General features: G+C 38.3%; 1 long non-coding RNA gene across 1 annotated transcript; it reads right to left on the bottom strand.

Annotated features, from left to right (window-relative positions):
* Positions 1 to 3644: 3644 nt before the first annotated feature.
* LOC110675477 lies at positions 3645 to 10476 on the bottom strand. Its single transcript, XR_002499521.1, has 2 exons — positions 10096 to 10476; positions 3645 to 3897 (listed from the first exon to the last, which is right to left on the bottom strand). It is a non-coding gene; the product is annotated as an uncharacterized LOC110675477 (long non-coding RNA).
* Positions 10477 to 14802: the final 4326 nt, after the last annotated feature.

Genomic DNA, 14802 nt, shown 5'->3' with positions numbered 1-14802 from the left:
TTATCTCCACCTTAAAAGCAGTTTTTCTGTTCAGAACATAAAATTATTAGATGAAAATGTGTTCACTGTGTTTCGGTTAGAGAATAAAATACAGTGAACACATTTTCGTGTAAATTTTCACGATTTGAAACGAAAAAAAAAACATTTTTGGAAATTGCGAAGTTAATGACGTATCCTGTGCTCTTAATCTAATCTAATTATTGGACAATCCTTTTTATTATCATTTTGAATCTCAAATCGAATACCACAAATTTTATTTAGATGTATATGTATAAAAAAGTTATGAATGCTGTTGGAATTCTTAAGTAGTATGCTCAGAAATATAAAACATTTGCTAAGTTTAGTGAAGGTTCAACTGTAACTTGATTATTGAAGGAATTTCTGGCTTGCAGTCTTTAATCCTTTAAGAACACAACTCTATAGTAAACAAAACAGAGTGCACCTAGAACGAACAGTGATAGACCAAAATTAGTGAAATTTATTCAGTGACAATCATACGAATATCACAGATTGGCGGACATATGTTGAGACAGACAATATTATTGACGAAAAACGGATCACTACTTTCCCATCGAAGAAGACAACATACAGTTGCCGAAACGTCGGACAGTAAAAACACTGTTTTAATTAGGGATTAAAGGCTGCATGCCAGAAGTTGCTAAGTTTTAGCTAATCTTGTCTAATGATCTTAAGGTAACAAAAATCAGAAATGCTTTCAGAAAACAGTGTTAACAATAATCAGGAGTAAATTAGATTTTCAATTTTATATCTACAAGATTCTTTTGATACTTGCGCTCTTATTAAATATATCTCTTCCGAATGTTTGGCAAATGCATCACGCATTTTGGTGCCCCTTGAAGGCAAACAATATCCTAATAATGTTTTCAAAACCAAATATTGAAAAATATTATCAGAAAAATGGGTTCCTATTTTGACACGATTCCGTTTTTGGTAACCGAAAATTTTGAATAAACAGCAATCCAACTGTACTAGGAATTGTTTTGTCGTAAAAGCGGAAGTACGAAATTTGTATACAGTATTGGACAAACCATTTGGAACTGTTTCGATTTTTCTCAGATTTCGGGTTAAATCTGAGTTATTTATTGACCGATTTGAATGATTTTTTTTCTACATCACGTCAAAAATGGGTCTACCACAAAAGGCCGAATCACAAAAGGCCGAAAACACAGAAGGTCGAAACATACAAAAGGCCGAATCACAGAAGGCCGAATCACAAAAGGCCGAATCACAAAAGGCCGAATCACAGAAGGCCGAATCACGGAAGTGAATTTTAGTGAAAGCCACAAACATCCAGTACATTTTTCTACAATATTATGTACATTTTTACAGTAGGGTAAGGCGAGACAAGATGCACAAGTAACATTACTAGCTGAATAAGAGTTTATCCAGCTGAAATATGGTTACTGTTTTTTGGGTGTGTCAGCTGGTCTATTCTTAGCTGACACATCCAAAAAAAAATCTATAATTGGAGCTTAAGTAGTCGCGCTGTTGTATTTTGTACAACATAAGTGTAAAAACCTCGCGAAAACTAGAAGGGTATACAGTGCCTGTTCGATTTTGGCAACATGCCAAAAAAAAACCATGTTGACTAAATTGAACCGTTCCAAAATTAAACAGTTGTTTATATTAAAACTTTTATCACCGTAATAATGACCACGAATTAAATTTACCTATTTTGAATATGGTAAGCCTTAAGAAGGTCCACAGAAACATTGAGATTGACAGTATTTGTGACAGATCATGATCCATTTTTTCGTGTACATGGATTTCCGAATTGTCAAATTCAAACCGAGTAAAAATCGAACGGGCACTGTACGATGAAAAGTATTCTTAGTAAACTTAGTATTCTTATGATCACTTAAACACTTGTGTAATAAAACGATAGAGATAGGGGTCACAGGCTTTTCGGATAGCCAACAGAACTGTCTGCACGGGATGCGTTTTTGAGACTGCCTCGTGTATTGTAGGTTTCAAATTATAAAAGGGTACCTTTGGGTATTGTTTGATTGTGTAAGTGGTATAATAAATTCACTGTGGGTTCTTCCCATTTGATATATACTTTACATTCGGACACCCAGACTTCATAGATGTCCTCATCGTCATTCTATTCACTTTCATTAACCAATTCAAAGTTTTCAGTACTCTTCTTCATCACTGCCATGTACAGTGTCCTCCAAATCCGCAATTGAACACCATCGCTTCATCCGGTCCGCTGAGTAAACGGTACTGAACCTTCTTGCCGTTTCAAAGCCAGGCACCGTTGTGACGCGATAACGATCGTTGGTCAGCACCTCCGATACAATGAATGGGCCCTTGAATCGAGCCTCCAACTTGCGACTTCCCCCCGGAATGTACTGATCCTTTGCCACCAAAACTATATCATTTACCTCGTACTTCTGGGCCTCACGTCGATGATCATCGTAGTACTTCTTCTGCCGTGTTTGACTCACTTGCGTAGCATGTTGAACTCGTTCCCGTTGCTCATCTGTAGTAACTTGAGGATTTTCGCTTTCAACCGCAATCACTGACACAATTTCATTTTGCACCATATCTTTCGGCCTGTACGACAACACCAATGACGTTGGCGAGAGGCCTGTCGTCGCATTGGGTGCAGTATTGATGGCACTCTGCACTGCTCTCACCTTCTCATCCCATTTCCGGTCGCCTGAATCCACCATGGTTCGAATGGCGGTAAGAATGGTTCGGTTGCTCCGCTCCACTTGACCATTTCCTCTCGGCGTTCCAACAGCAACCAATACGTGGTCTATTCCATAATCGTCACAAAACTTCCGTAGCACGTTTGAAGTGAAAGCGGTACCCCGGTCAGTAATGATACGAGACGGCAACCCAAAAACACAGGAAATTTCTTCCAGCATTGTCACTACTGGCTGAGCGTTAGTAGTTTTCACCGCTTTCATCAGCAAGAACTTCGTGAATCCACAAATCACCACTAAAATGTGTTCGTTGCCTTTCGCCGACCTAGGGAATGGGCCTAAATGGTCCATGTGCACTGTATGAAAGGGCACGGGGGTCTTCGGTATCGGGTTGAGAAACCCTTCTGGTCGACCTGGTTTTGATTTAAAAAACGCGCACTTTGGACAAGCCGCAATGTACGCACGGACGCACTTTCTCATTTTAGGGAACCAAAATAAATCCTGCAGCATGGATAACACTTTTTGCTCGCCAAAATGTCCTTTATCGTCGTGGTAGCTTTTCACTATACGCCAGCGCACGCTGTTTGGGACGACCCAGCACTTTCGATCACCAATCTTTCGATACAACCGATTATTCTCCACAACGTAGTTCTGCTGTATCTGTCGATCTTCATCACACCTCGGATCATTGGTCAGTTTATCAATCACTGCTAGCAAACGAGGGTCCTGTCGTTGCATACTGACCAAGAAATCCGAATTCGATAACTCTAACACCATAATGCAATCCGCCATAGTTTCAAGCTCGCGCGGTTCTTCTGTAGGCGACCTGCTCAGTGCATCGACATGTTGCATCCTAGAGCCCTCACGATGTTCGTGTAGGAGTTTTCTCAAAATAGGCCGAAACCAATACAACACCTTTTGCAACACATATTCTTTCTTTATTTTATTTTATTCATCACTTATTTTTTAACTTTTCGTCACTTTTTTTTGTTCACTTCACCACACAACTGCGACTGCTTTCCACTACAATAATCTCCAAACTGAGGTCGTTCGAGAGTCAGTTCCTTTGATCGTACATGTTCGTTTTCTCGTCGTCCGTGCGAACGAACGTCGTCATCGTCATCATCAGCTTCGGTGTCGTTTCGAGACGATTGGATGAATCGTCATCATATCGCGCGCACGACTTCGAATTCGTCTTGGCTTGATGATCCTAAATAATGCACTGATAGAAACAAAGCAATTATTTTGATTTGACAAGTTACTCAAATACATACTTACTAAACCATTATTTTATTTCTTCTTCATATCATTACTACATCCTCCCCCTCTTCTACTCTGAATAAAAACTTATATCAACTAATTTGATGAAAACTTCAAATCTCATGTTCATAAAAATTATTGAATCATGATGATCAGTAAACTTCATACAACATTATTAATCTCATAAGAATTTCCTAAGATGATTTGGATTAGATTTTGTTAGAATGAACTTGATGAGCCTAAAAAGTTCAAGATTAATATTTATGTGTGTTAATTCAATTTGTGGGATCGTTTTAAGATCAATATATAATGAAAGAAAACAAAATGATTATGTAAACAATTTTGATTTTGATTGCTAAGATATTCGACCATGTTTGACAACTCTAAATATACATATTTTACAAAGAACAAACTTCCACAGATTATTTTGATAACACTTTCTTGGGTGGAGCTTACAAGGCTCAAGAAGAATCTATCGAGCGACAAAATCAGAAAACCTCCAATGAATTCTTCAACAAATACTAATTGACATGTTCAACAATCATTAACCATCCTATGCTTAGTTTGCTTAAACCTTGTTTTGGATTAAGATTAGCAGGCTCCAGAAATATTCGTCAAGTTTCAAAATCTGATAACTTTTAATATCTTCTTCAGGAATTCTCAATTAACATGTTCAACAAACAATAAACTTCCACAAATGATTTCACAAACACTTTCTTGGGTGGAGCTTACTAAGCTCCAGAAGAATCTATCGAGCAAAAAAAATTTTCTGCGGATTCCATTTTACATGTTCTACAATTAAAAAACATCCTATACTTATTTTGATAAAATCCTTCAACCGTCGAAATCAGAAAACTTCCAATAACTTCTTCAGCAGATCTCAATTTACATATTCTACAAACAATAAACATCCATAGATGATTTTGATAACACTGTCTTGGATGAAGCTTACCAGGCTCCATAAGTATCTATCGAGCGACAAAATCAGAAAACTTCCAATAACTTCTTCAGCAACTCTCAATTAACATATTCCTCAGCAATAAACTTCCTTAGCTTATTTTGATAAAATCCTTCAACCGTCGAAATCAGAAAACTTCCAATATTTTTTTAGTAGATCTCAAATTACATGTTCTACAACAATAAACATCCACAGATGATTTTGATAACACTCTCTTGGATGGAGCTTACCAGGCTCCAGAAGTATCCATCGAGAGACAAAATCAGAAAACCTCCATTAACTTCTTGAGCAAATCTCAAATTACATATTCCACAACAATCAACTTCCTTAGCTTATTTTGATAAAATCCTTCAACCGTCAAAATCAGAAAACTTCCAATAACTTCTTCAGCAAATCTCAATTTACATGTTCTACAACAATCCACTTCCTTAGCTTATTTTGATAAAATCCTTCAACCGTCGAAATCAGAAAACTTCCAATAACTTCTTCAGCAAATCTCAATTTACATATCTCACAAAATCAGAAAACCTCCAATAACTTCTTGAGCAAATCTCAATTTACATATTCTACAACAATAAACTTCCTTAGCTTATTTTGATAAAATCCTTCAAGCGTCAAAATCAGAAAACTTCCAATAAATTCTTCAGCAAATATCATTTTACATGTTGTACAAACAATCAACATCCAAAGATGATTTTGATAACACTCTCTTGGATGGAGCTTACCAGGCTCCAGAAATATCCATCGAGCGACAAAATCAGAAAACTTCCAGTAACTTCTTCAGCAACTCTCTTGGATGGAGCTTACCAGGCTCCAGAAGTATCCATCGAGCGACAAAATCAGGAAACCTCCAATAACTTCTTCAGCAAATCTCAATTTACATATTCTACGACAATCAACTTCCTAAGCTTATTTTGATAAAATTCTTCAAGCGTCGAAATCAGAAAACGTCCAATAAATTCTTCAGCAAATCTCAATTTACATGTTCTACAAACAATAAACATCCACAGATGATTTTGATAACACTTTCTTGGATGGAGCTTACCAGGCTCCAGAAGTATCCATCGAGCGACAAAATCAGAAAGCTTTCAATAACTTCTTCAGCAAATCTCAATTTACATATTCTACAACAATCAACATCCTTAGCTTATATTGATAAAATCCTTCAAGCGTCGAAACCAGCAAACTTCCAATAAATTCTTCAGCAAATTTCAATTTACATGTTCTACAAACAATAAATATCCACAGATGATTTTGATAACACTTTCTTGGATGAAGCCTACCAGGCTCCAGAAATATCCATCGAGAGACAAAATCAGAAAACCTCCAATAACTTCTTGAGCAAATCTCAATTTACATATTCTACGACAATAAACTTCCTTAGCTTATTTTGATAAAATTCTTCAAGCGTCGAAATCAGAAAACGTCCAATAAATTCTTCAGCAAATCTCAATTTACATGTTCTACAAACAATAAACATCCACAGATGATTTTGATAACACTTTCTTGGATGGAGCTTACAAGGCTCCAGAAGTATCCATCGAGCGACAAAATCAGAAAGCTTTCAATAACTTCTTCAGCAAATCTCAATTTACATATTCTACAACAATCAACATCCTTAGCTTATATTGATAAAATTCTTCAAGCGTCGAAATCAGAAAACTTCCAATAAATCCTTCAGCAAATCTCAATTTACATGTTCTACAAACAATAAACATCCACAGATGATTTTGATAACACTTTCTTGGATAAAGCCTACCAGGCTCCAGAAATATTCATCGAGAGACAAAATCAGAAAACCTCCAATAACTTCTTAAGCAAATCTCAATTTACATATTCTACAACAATAAACTTCCTAAGCTTATATTGATAAAATTCTTCAAGCGTCGAAATCAGAAAACTTCCAATAAATTATTCAGCAAATCTCAATTTACATGTTCTACAAACAATAAACATCCACAGATGATTTTGATAACACTCTCTTGGATGGAGCTTACCAGGCTCCAGAAGTATCCATCGAGCGACAAAATCAGAAAGCTTCCAATAACTTCTTCAGCAAATCTCAATTTACATATTCTACGACAATAAACTTCCTTAGCTTATTTTGATAAAATCCTTCAAGCGTCGAAATCAGAAAACTTCCAATAAATTCTTCTGGAAATCTCAATTTACATGTTGTACAAACAATCAACATCCAAAGATGATTTTGATAACACTCTCTTGGATGGAGCTTACCAGGCTCCAGAAATATCCATCGAGCGACAAAATCAGAAAACTTCCAGTAACTTCTTCAGCAACTCTCTTGGATGGAGCTTACCAGGCTCCAGAAGTATCCATCGAGCGACAAAATCAGGAAACCTCCAATAACTTCTTCAGCAAATCTCAATTTACATATTCTACAACAATCAACTTCCTTAGCTTATATTGATAAAATTCTTCAAGCGTCGAAATCAGAAAACTTCCAATAAATCCTTCAGCAAATCTCAATTTACATGTTCTACAAACAATAAACATCCACAGATGATTTTGATAACACTTTCTTGGATAAAGCCTACCAGGCTCCAGAAATATTCATCGAGAGACAAAATCAGAAAACCTCCAATAACTTCTTAAGCAAATCTCAATTTACATATTCTACAACAATAAACTTCCTAAGCTTATATTGATAAAATTCTTCAAGCGTCGAAATCAGAAAACTTCCAATAAATCCTTCAGCAAATCTCAATTTACATGTTCTACAAACAATAAACATCCACAGATGATTTTGATAACACTTTCTTGGATAAAGCCTACCAGGCTCCAGAAATATTCATCGAGAGACAAAATCAGAAAACCTCCAATAACTTCTTAAGCAAATCTCAATTTACATATTCTACAACAATAAACTTCCTAAGCTTATATTGATAAAATTCTTCAAGCGTCGAAATCAGAAAACTTCCAATAAATTATTCAGCAAATCTCAATTTACATGTTCTACAAACAATAAACATCCACAGATGATTTTGATAACACTCTCTTGGATGGAGCTTACCAGGCTCCAGAAGTATCCATCGAGCGACAAAATCAGAAAGCTTCCAATAACTTCTTCAGCAAATCTCAATTTACATATTCTACGACAATAAACTTCCTTAGCTTATTTTGATAAAATCCTTCAAGCGTCGAAATCAGAAAACTTCCAATAAATTCTTCTGGAAATCTCAATTTACATGTTGTACAAACAATCAACATCCAAAGATGATTTTGATAACACTCTCTTGGATGGAGCTTACCAGGCTCCAGAAATATCCATCGAGCGACAAAATCAGAAAACTTCCAGTAACTTCTTCAGCAACTCTCTTGGATGGAGCTTACCAGGCTCCAGAAGTATCCATCGAGCGACAAAATCAGGAAACCTCCAATAACTTCTTCAGCAAATCTCAATTTACATATTCTACAACAATCAACTTCCTAAGCTTATATTGATAAAATCCTTCAAGCGTCGAAATCAGAAAACTTCCAATAAATTCTTCAGCAAATCTCAATTTACATGTTGTACAAACAATCAACATCCAAAGATGATTTTGATAACACTCTCTTGGATGGAGCTTATCAGGCTCCAGAAGTATCCATCGAGAGACAAAATCAGAAAACCTCCAATAACTTCTTGAGCAAATCTCAAATTACATATTCTACAACAATCAACTTCATTGGCTTATATTGATAAAAATCTTCAAGCGTAGAAATCAGAAAACTTCCAATAAATTCTTCAGCAAATCTCAATTTACATGTTCTACAAACAATAAATATCCACAGATGATTTTGATAACACTTTCTTGGATGGAGCTTACCAGGCTCCAGAAATATCTATCGGGCGACAAAATCAGCAAACTTCCAATAACTTCTTGAGCAAATCTCAATTTACATATTCTACGACAATAAACTTCCTTAGCTTATTTTGATAAAATCCTTCAAGCGTCGAAATCAGAAAATTTCCAATAAATTCTCCAGCAAATCTTAATTTACATCATCTATAAACAATAAACATCCACAGATGATTTTGATAACACTCTCTTGGATGGAGCTTACCAGGCTCCAGAAGTATCCATCGAGAGACAAAATCAGAAAACCTCCAATAACTTTTTGAGCAAATCTCAAATTACATATTCTACGACAATAAACTTCCTTAGCTTATTTTGATAAAATCCTTCAAGCGTCGAAATCAGCAAACTTCCAATAAATTCTTCAGCAAATCTCAATTTACATGTTCTACAAACAATAAACATCCACAGATGATTTTGATAACACTCTCTTGGATGGAGCTTATCAGGCTCCAGAAATATCCATCGAGCGACAAAATCAGAAAACTTCCAGTAACTTCTTCAGCAACTCTCTTGGATGGAGCTTACCAGGCTCCAGAAGTATCCATCGAGCGACAAAATCAGGAAACCTCCAATAACTTCTTCAGCAAATCTCAATTTACATATTCTACAACAATCAACTTCCTAAGCTTATATTGATAAAATCCTTCAAGCGTCGAAATCAGAAAACTTCCAATAAATTCTTCAGCAAATCTCAATTTACATGTTGTACAAACAATCAACATCCACAGATGATTTTGATAACACTCTCTTGGATGGAGCTTACCAGGCTCCAGAAATATCCATCGAGCGACAAAATCAGAAAACTTCCAATAACTTCTTGAGCAAATCACAATTTACATATTCTACAACAATAAACTTCCTTAGCTTATTTTGATAAAATCCTTCAAGCGTCGAAATCAGAAAACTTCCAATAAATTCTCCAGCAAATCTTAATTTACATCTTCTATAAACAATAAACATCCAAAGATGATTTTGATAACACTCTCTTGGATGGAGCTTACCCGGCTCCAGAAATATCCATCGAGCGACAAAATCAGAAAACTTCCAGTAACTTCTTCAGCAACTCTCTTGGATGGAGCTTACCAGGCTCCAGAAGTATCCATCGAGCGACAAAATCAGGAAACCTCCAATAACTTCTTCAGCAAATCTCAATTTACATATTCTACAACAATCAACTTCCTTAGCTTATATTGATAAAAATGATGTATGATGATGATGATGTAGTAATGATATGAAGAAGAAATAAAATAATGGTTTAGTAAGTATGTATTTGAGTTTCATTCGGATACACATTTTAAAAACATACTTCCAGGCAATTACTAGAAATCAATTAAACACTTACCGACTTACGCCATTGTAGGAGTTTTCTCAAAATAGGCCGAAACCAATACAACACCTTTTGCAACACATATTCTTTCTTTATTTTATTTTATTCATCACTTATTTTTTTACTTTTCGTCACTTTTTTTTTGTTCACTTCACCACACAACTGCGACTGCTTTCCACTACAATAATCTCCAAACTGAGGTCGTTCGAGAGTCAGTTCCTTTGATCGTACATGTTCGTTTTCTCGTCGTCCGTGCGAACGAACGTCGTCATCGTCATCATCAGCTTCGGTGTCGTTTCGAGACGATTGGATGAATCGTCATCATATCGCGCGCACGACTTCGAATTCGTCTTGGCTTGATGATCCTAAATAATGCACTGATAGAAACAAAGCAATTATTTTGATTTGACAAGTTACTCAAATACATACTTACTAAACCATTATTTTATTTCTTCTTCATATCATTACTACAGTTCGATACGGAAATCATATTCTAGAAGCTTCAAAAAATATCGCGCCACTCTCTTATTCATTTCCTTTTTCGTATAAGCATCACGAATTGCCGAGCAATCTGTGCGAATCACAAAGAAACGTCCTACCAAGTATTGCCGGAACCGATCAACACTCGCCACCACAGCTAACATTTCCAGCTCGTAGCTATGATAGTTCACTTCGGTCTTCGAATTCTTCTTGCTGAAATAACTCACTGGCTTCCACACATCGTTCACTTTCTGCAGCAAAATTCCTGCTACGCCGACGCTTGACGCATCGGTATGTAATTCCACTTCCGCATTTGGATCATATAGCACAAGCACGGGCCTTTCCACTAACAGCTCCTTAAGTTTATCAAACGCTTGCTGTTGTTCTGCCTCCCACACAAACTCGGCCTCTTTTCGTAGCAAGCGGAATAGAGGTTCCGCGATAAGGCTGTAATTCTGCACAAATCTTTTGAAGAATCCCGACAATCCCAGGAACTGTTGAACTGTGTGTACTGTCTCGGGCACAGGAAACTCTGCGACAGCCGTTGTTTTTCGTTCACCTGGTCGCACACCTTCTTTACCAACTTTAAATCCCAAGAACTCAACTTGACGCATGAAAAAGTAGCTCTTCTTTAAATTTATAGTGAAACCCTCTTCGCGCAATGCCACTAACAGTCGCTCAAGCTTGTGTAACAACTCTTCCTCCGTCTTCCCCGGCAGAATCAAATCATCAATGTACGCCACAATAATAATTTTTTGCTTTCTCAACTTCTCCACTATTTTATTCATCGCTCTTTGAAACACCGCGCACTAATTTACCAGTCCAAAGGGCATACGAAGAAAACGGTAGTGCCCATCTACCGTTGAAAACGCAGTAAAGTTTTGGCTTTCTGGTTCTAGTGGAATTTGGTAATAACCACTATATAAATCATGATAAACAAATCCGCCCCCGCCAATTTTTGCAAACACGACTCAATATCGGGCATCGGAAATTTATCTTTGATTGTTCGGGAGTTGAGAAGACGATAGTCAATAGCCATTCGAAACTCATTGTTCTTCTTTGGTACCAACACAACTTGGCTATTGTAAGGGGACTCAGTTTCAGCTATTATACCAGCTTCCAACAGATCGTGCACTATTTCAGCCAAAACACTCTCTCGGGCGTACTCAAGTTTTCGTGGTTTAACATATACAGGTTCATCACTCGTTAAACTGATCTTCATTTCGGCAGACGTAGCACGACCCATCTCTCTCATGTTCAACGCAAAGCAGTCTCTGTAGTTAGCTATCAACCGGCACAAATGCGTATTGTACTCTACCGATCCATCACTGTTGATCTGATTTTCGGTTATAGCTTGCCCCTTTGATTCCACATCAATCGTATACATATTCGCAATCGACGATTCTACACTGCTATCACGAGGGCGAGGTTCACGTGGCGATTGTCGTTGTTGTTGTGCTCCATCCCACTCAAACCGCACATCGCCCTTGCGTTCCATCATCACTAGCCCCTCACTATCAATAATATCTTCGCCCAAAATCACCGCTGTGTCTTGTACCCAGGTTGGTACGATTTGCAACTCCACTGGCAGGGACACACCATCCACCTGCAACTCGGCGCACACTTTCGAAGTAACAGCAATCTCCTTCTTCCCGAAACCGCGAAGCACTTTCTGGCTCGGTTTAATCTCACCGACGTTCTTCGCAAACTTTTCTTGAATAGTGGAAACTTTTCCGCCCGTATCCACTAGCGCTCTCATCGAAACACCACCCACAAGCACATTTTTCACGAAGGCACTTTTCTGATCTACCACGCGCATCGGTTTTGGGGTTTGATTTCTGGGGGCTTCGCGTTTGAACGCAACAAAGGGACATTCTTTCTTCATATGTCCTTCCTTTTTGCAAAGATGGCACATCACTCTAGGACAACGACGAGCAATATGTCCAGCTTGGTGACACTGGAAACAGACGTCTGAAAACGACTCACTCTTCCTTTGAGCACTTTGCACTGCTGGACTAGGATCCGCCACCTTGGAGGCAGCCACCGCATCGACGCTGTCAATCCATCTCAACTCTTCAAGTAATGTTTCCACTGTACACACTTTGCCGATAGTCATCCCAGATCGCTTTACATATTGACGTAAACCGCTCGTAATGTACGTCACTGTGGTTTCTTCATCAAATCCACCTTTTCGTCCCAATGCCAACATTTCGTAGACATATTCTTCCACGGTCTCTCCAGGCTTCCACTTACGAGAAGAAAGCAAGTTGTGATAATATATTGGGTTCTTCTTGGAGGGGAAACCCTTCACTATCTCGGCTTTAAAGGTTGTCCAATCTCTCATCGCATTTGGACAACTTTCCAGCCATAATTTGGCGCATCCACCGAGATTCAATCTTGCACAATGAAGGCGAACTGCATTCGTCCACTCATATACATCTCCAGTGTCGTCTATGGACTTAACCCATATATCAGCAGATAAACACGAGGGTACCTTGGGATCGAACGTTGACACATACTCCTTTAGTTCCCTAAAATCAGGCATTCGTGTGTTCATAGTAGCACTCGTACTGGCTACTGCTTGTGAAGCACTTCGGGCAGCCAGTTTGACCTGAGCGAGCTTCGATTTCGGCTTTATACTGCTCTTCCATTTTCAACTTATACGAATGTTTGTTTTTCTTGCTGCGGTCTACAACGTTCGGTGGTAGATCGTTATCTTTCTCAATCTTCACCGTCCCAGAAACTCTCTGGTCACTACCACCCTCGACACTCAGGCGGCCTAAAGCTTCTTCAAATGAGAGGTCGCTTTCACTCTCACTCATAACCCTCACTCTTCACTAAAGTTTCACCACTGCGTGGCATCTAAAGTCCAGCTCTCCAAAGATCTCACACGATAGCCGATTTCCAGCGATCTCACTCAGCTACCCTCACCTGAGACAGCAACAGAGTCGTTCCCTACAAAAGAACACTCAGCTACACGGACGCGACACGATGGAGCTTTTGACCTATTATACTCCGTAGATAATAGCTATTGAATCGCACTGTCCCCGGACACTAAGCTATTGTAATGGTCCAACCACGCGGTTTTCATGAGGGCTCATGGCACTGAAAGTATATTGCTTCTCCCGCAAGTCTCGATCCCGTGTCACGCACTAACACGAAGTGTATCACACCGCGATATCCCCACACGGAATATATCTACGCGATCACCACCGACTAACTCACTAGTACGGTTTTACCCGAGATCTCTATCCTGTCTACAGGATGTAATAAAACGATAGAGATAGGGGTCACAGGCTTTTCGGATAGCCAACAGAACTGTCTGCACGGGATGCGTTTTTGAGACTGCCTCGTGTATTGTAGGTTTCAAATTATAAAAGGGTACCTTTGGGTATTGTTTGATTGTGTAAGTGGTATAATAAATTCACTGTGGGTTCTTCCCATTTGATATATACTTTACACTTGTTATACCCTATCTCTGCAATCATTCTCCTGCTTGTTGTGTAAAAGACTGTGTTGGCATTATACCGAGCAAACGCTTGCTGTCCGAACTCGCTGTCGCTCGTCGGTCCTGAAAATGGAAAAACATCTTCTGTTTGCATTATACCGGGCAAACGCCTGGATTTGCTGTTTGCGTGACACCGAATAGATGCTATACACACCCTTCGGATATCGGAGACTTCGGCGGCCTTATGCCGCCTCAGTTCCTCCATCCTCAATGCGGCTTCGCCGCATGTAAATTTTGCACTGTTTACTGACATGACTGCATTTAACAAAGCATGGACTTGTTCTTTTCATATCCAAGCTTTATTCTTTAGGTCTTTAACTTTAATTCGGCCTTCTGTGCAATCGGCCTTTTGTGGTAGGCTAGAATGTATTCGGCCTTCTGTGATAATCCCTCAAAAATAACTTGAATTTCAACATATATTTTTGAGTTTCCAATCACGTGTTAAAAAGCAATAACGGTTATCTTCGAGCTGTTTAGTGGAATACCTATAAATAAATGAAAACCGAATTTAGTGATACCTATATCATTTAATTCTACTAGAGTTTGTATCCTTACGCGTTTTTGGATCTAAACTGTAAGGCTTCTACAGTGTCGTGTACTTGACCCGACTTCTAGTCGAAAGTCAGATCTGGCTGTCACAGTTAGGACGTGACGCCAAAAAAAGAAGATTATGAGGGAAAGGATTTAGAGAATGTTACGTGCCATGCAATTTATTTTGAATTTTCATGCGAAAA

This window comes from Aedes aegypti, chromosome 2, assembly GCF_002204515.2.
Source record: "Aedes aegypti strain LVP_AGWG chromosome 2, AaegL5.0 Primary Assembly, whole genome shotgun sequence".
Taxonomy (NCBI): Eukaryota; Metazoa; Arthropoda; class Insecta; order Diptera; family Culicidae; genus Aedes; species Aedes aegypti.
The sequence above is the reverse complement of the archived record's forward strand: the minus strand, read 5'-3'. Positions and strand labels throughout refer to the sequence as shown.